This window comes from Halyomorpha halys, unplaced genomic scaffold, assembly GCF_000696795.3.
Source record: "Halyomorpha halys isolate HHAL.00 unplaced genomic scaffold, Hhal_1.1 Scaffold550.1, whole genome shotgun sequence".
In the NCBI taxonomy this organism is placed as follows: domain Eukaryota; kingdom Metazoa; phylum Arthropoda; class Insecta; order Hemiptera; family Pentatomidae; genus Halyomorpha; species Halyomorpha halys.
In genome coordinates, this window is record NW_027112242.1 from 1,083,239 (window position 1) to 1,088,468 (window position 5,230).

At 28.5% G+C, this 5,230-nt stretch overlaps 1 protein-coding gene across 2 annotated transcripts in view; it reads left to right on the plus strand.

The window, feature by feature from the left end:
- LOC106684173 (uncharacterized) overlaps positions 1-5,230 on the plus strand; it is a 196,548-nt gene that overhangs the window by 161,581 nt on the left and 29,737 nt on the right. The window lies entirely within an intron of this gene.

The window sequence follows — 5,230 nt, forward strand, 5'->3', positions numbered from 1 at the left end:
AAAAAAAAAAAAAAAAAAAAAAAAAAAAATTTGAAATAATATTATTTAATTATTATTGTTTAAAAATAGCCATTAAAAATTATCGGCTTTTTAATAATTTCAACGCTCTCAAATACTTCATTTATCAATCTTTATGGTAAATTTTGCTTATGTAATGGGTGGTGAATTATGATATAAGTATTAAAATATTTTTTCAAGAAGCACCAAGTCCCATTGAAGCAATATTATACAATCTAACCCTTCTAATCTTGGAATTTTTATTTGATTTTACCTTGCCTCTACGACAACAAAATGACATCAATAATTGTAATACATATGTTTTTTATTACAGTAAAAAGGAGAATAATAACAAAAAAATTGTGTTTAGGTCATAATATTGGCTTGTAATTCGTTTTTTGATTGTTGATTTTCTTTTTTTATTGTTGATAAAAGCAGAAAACAGCAGAGCTCAACCTACTCTATTTCTTGAGTCACACTTATTAGAGGGGCCAGGCCTTAAATCCGGCGGTCAAATTTTTTTTTACTGTCCTCCTTTGTACTATAGTAAAAAACATTTACAAATAATAACATATCTATCACAATTATTGATCTCTTTTTGTTGCCATAATGGAAACATAAATTCAAATAAAAATTCTAAGAATTACTGTGGTTAGATTGTATAATATTGCTACAATGGGACTTGGTGTTTCTTGACAAAATATTTTAATACCTACATTATAATTCACCACCCATTACATAAGCAAAAGCAAAGGGTGATAAATGAAGTATTTTAGAATGATGAAAATATGAAAAATTCTAATGGAAATTTTCAAACAATAATAATTAATTTATTAGTTATGAAGTTACCATTCTATAGCAATACGAAGCGCATACACAATCATCTAATCATATTTATTTGTGGTAATTGTGAAGTGTAATTCTCAACAATAAAACATAATAAATAATGATAAACTTACATTGTACAAATCATTGTCTTCGCTTCTGACACACGGTCATCTACGACCTCGTAGACAGATATTATGCGATAAATTGGCTCAAAACTAAAGTATCTTTCTTAAAAAACTAGATTCAATTAATTCTCAGTGAAGTGAATCTCACATTCATTTGAGTGAATTGAACTCTGAACAAAAGTTCTTGATCTTCAATTTTACTGTCGTCGTAATTAATGCATAGTCATTAGTAGCTTTTTAATATCTTTCAGTTCTCAATAAAAACAAATTTTGAGCCAATAACTCATTAAAATATTTAATCATATAACTCTATCAGTTTCCATTTATTTTGCATTTTTTAAATATAAATTGAGAGTTATAATTCGTTGGGTGATCTTAGAATGAATGGTTGAATCTAGCTCGTTTTCCATTTTTGGAGAAGTTATTTTCCATTTAAACTTTTTTTTTTATTGTTGTTCTGTTGTTTGGATTATTGATTATATTGCACTTATTTGAAAAGTGATTAGTTTAAGTTGTGTACACATTACATAAATTTGTACGCGACATAAATTATATAAATTTGATCCCAAAATTTGTGAAATTCAAAAATTATTTTTCTATATGAGCTTAATTCCTCTCCTAATGAACCGAAGGGGCTCCAACCAAGATATCGCCCGGGCGATATGGTACTTACTGGTACGCCACCGATAATAATTAATGTTATAATTAAGAAAACCGCAGATATTCATAGTGAAGAAAATCTGTTCCTATTTATAGATTTTTACTTCAGTGTTGTCGAACATCTGTTGTAAACATGGCAACAGCTGTTTCTAACGTCACTCGATACGCCACAGCTGTACAAGCCTTTTGTTCTTACTCAATTAATTTTAATTATATTTTTTTTATATAGGGTTTCGAAATCTGTTACGACCAATGAAAACTGTTTATCTATTTTTAAAGAAAAAGGCAAACTTCTAGTTTTTTAGAATGGGCCGAAAAATATTAGCGGGACTTCTTCAGGACATTACGGTAGAATATTCTCTAAAAAAGATTTTATTTTTCATCTATTTCTAATGAGTGAAGCAAAGGTTGAGCACTGTATTAATTGGAGGTCCTGCCTTTTATGGATTGGAGCTTATAAAACTTGCAATAATTAAACCTAAAGATATTACGAGATTCTAAGTTTAAGGGCTTGATCCGCTTCATAAGGAGTACCTACATGACCTATATATTCGTATCTATATCTATATATTTTAATCGTACTTATTTATTCCCTTAATACCTATAGAATTTATATATCCATATCAATATGTATTCGTATCGATATCTATGTATTCTTATCTTACCTATTTATTCACTTAATATCTATAAAATTGATGTATTATCATTTATATCGATGTATTCGTATCTATACCTATATATACTTATCGTACTTATTTATTCGGTTAGGATTACGTATAATTAGGAGTTCTGAGATCTCAGAAAATATCTACGTCTGTTTTGTAAGGAAGAGTTTTTATCCCTCAATGTGATGACATAATAATATATTTTATATATATTTCAATACGTTCTGTCCTTCTCTGTGGTTTTGTGGTTCCAAAGAATTTGTTGAAGACTAATTTGACTTGATTGTTCGGTTAAAGTTTCATTGTTAAAGTTACTTTAACAATTATTGCTTTGGTTTCCTCAATTAACTTTCATCGTTTCTAAAAATCTATTAAAATGTACATAGCCAAACCTTGGCTCCACCAGCTAACCACTAATTAACAATTCAATAAAAATATCCGATATTTTATTATATTTAAGATGTTTTTATTTATTTCAAATTTACGGGATGATTTTGGATATTAAGTACTAATGTTTGTTACAATTAAAGATATTTTACAATATTTACAAATGAAAAAGTTAAAGTCTTCACAACAATGCGTAATTATTTAACTTAAAGCAACTTTATAAGAACTAACAAAGTAATTTATGTTACACTTAAAAAATATTTCCACGTTTGTATCGTGAGAAAAATTTCATAAAATATTTTTTACGTATTATGAACGACAAATCCACTGAGTAGGACATCCTTGAATTTTACGCTTCATTTATGATAATAAATAAAATAAAATAAATAAAATAAAATAAAATAATTGTTATTTTACAAACAAAAACAATTTTTAATATAGGGAACTCTTCAGATAATTACACATAAAAATTATATCCTTTCTCTATGATTTAATGATCTTGATTTCGTTCCTTCAAAGTTCATTTAATTCAACTAAATTTCAAAATCCTCTAAATTGATTAATCAAATATATCGCATCAATCCTGGTTTTCTATGGTTAACATTTAATGCATGTGTTGTTTCATGACTTGCGACACAGTAATAAATAACCTAATCCTACAAAAAAAATAAGTTTTTTTTTAAACAATAGGGGAAACTGTTGTACCTTCATCAAAGTATACTTCGGTTACCTGGTGTATTTTTTTTTTTATACGAGGCAATCCACAGCGTTGGTGGTGTTTGCCGTCTCTGGTTTCCCTTCAAAACTAATACATTTTTCCCCTTTTACTCTTCAGTTTATTGACATAAGCTATTATTTATGCTATAATACTAAGCATACATATAAATGATTACAAAAACAAAATATTTTATTTTTAATTTCATGTATTTTCGTAGCAGTAGGTTATGGTTTATTTTGACAACCCTACTAGCTTTAGGAAAGTTTATATAGGGACCATAATAGAGAAAAAACGCCTATCTATGGTGATATCTTTGGAACACGTCTATTTCCAAATAAAACTAAAATTTTTTTTGTTAGATGTGCCACTATTCATGCCAAATCAGAGATATATATATTTATCTTAAATTGTTTGCCATTTTTAAATAATATAATAGTTCTCCTTATAGCACTATTATATATACACACAATATATTTTTTAAATATTAAACACTTAAATTATTAAATTAAATTAAAGAATTAGAGTATTTAAAACTTACTGAAAAATAAATATATTTATTTAGTGATCAGTGATCAGTGGTAAAAGACCATAACATTTATCACTCCCTAGTGTGCCTTGGATCATTAGAATCTTGGACTTAAAGGTTAGTTAATATGTATTAAAAACTATCTATTTATAAAGAAATAAATATTTTATTGTTTCATTACAGAATGATATAAGATTGCGTTAAAGTCTAATCTAGTTTTTTTCTGTATGTCTACGTGTGGGGGGAGGGTGCAAGCTATGATCGTACAGGTTTTGGCATTTCAGCAAGAAAAGGCAAATTAAACCAAAATTAAAAATGTATATATAAATAATTATAGCAGTGCTTTATTAATTGTTACAACTATTTGCTTGGAAAAAAAAAAAATCATTTTTTAGTAAATTAATAAATTTTTCACTTCCAGAGATTGGGCAACCCACTGGGTACGGCCATGTACATGAGTACGAGAAGCTACGATACAAAATTTTTATCTTAAAATTAATAAGCAATTTAAAAATTTCAGAATTACATGTCATTATCATTATGCGGTTTTGTGAACTATAGAATAGAATGTCGCATAAATGTGAAAACACCACAAACCACAAGAAAGTAAACTCGATTTCGTTTTCAGTGGAGATACGAAAAGAAAATTCGAAGCAGAAACAGACCGGCTGGAAGAATACACCGCAAACCGCACTCACAAATAAACAAATAGTCAAGGTCGTCATTTCTTGTTATTACCTATCCGAAGAGGTTACATTAATGATGAAAACAACTTCAATATTTTTGATATTTATTTCTTTTTGGAGTTATTATGTTCTTATTTTTTTAAGCTTTTCGTAGATGATGTTCTTTGTATTAAACACTGCCTCTTATCTCACGCATAGGTTAATTAATCACCGATTACCTAACCACTAACCGGACATCTGAGCCAACCCGACAAGTGAAAGTGACCTCCACAGAATCATTTCAAGGTAATGAAGACATCCATTGTATACATTACTGTCGATACTTTCTATGCATTCATGAAACAGGAATTGATTTTATCTGATTTCAATGGTGCCGACTTTGATAGAACCAGTAAGGAGGCGGCTGAAGTGAATCGATATTCGGTGCTATTTCCTTCTTTTAAATCTTCCATGACCTGGAACTTTAAGCCTTTCGTGAACATCTGCTAGGTGGCAGTAGGGATGGGATATCGATATCGATATTATCGAAATATCGATATTTTGTTTCCGATATCCGATATTTTGATATCGATATTCAGCAACCGATAATATCGGAATATCGATATTACCCTCCGATAATATCGGAATATCGGTTTCTA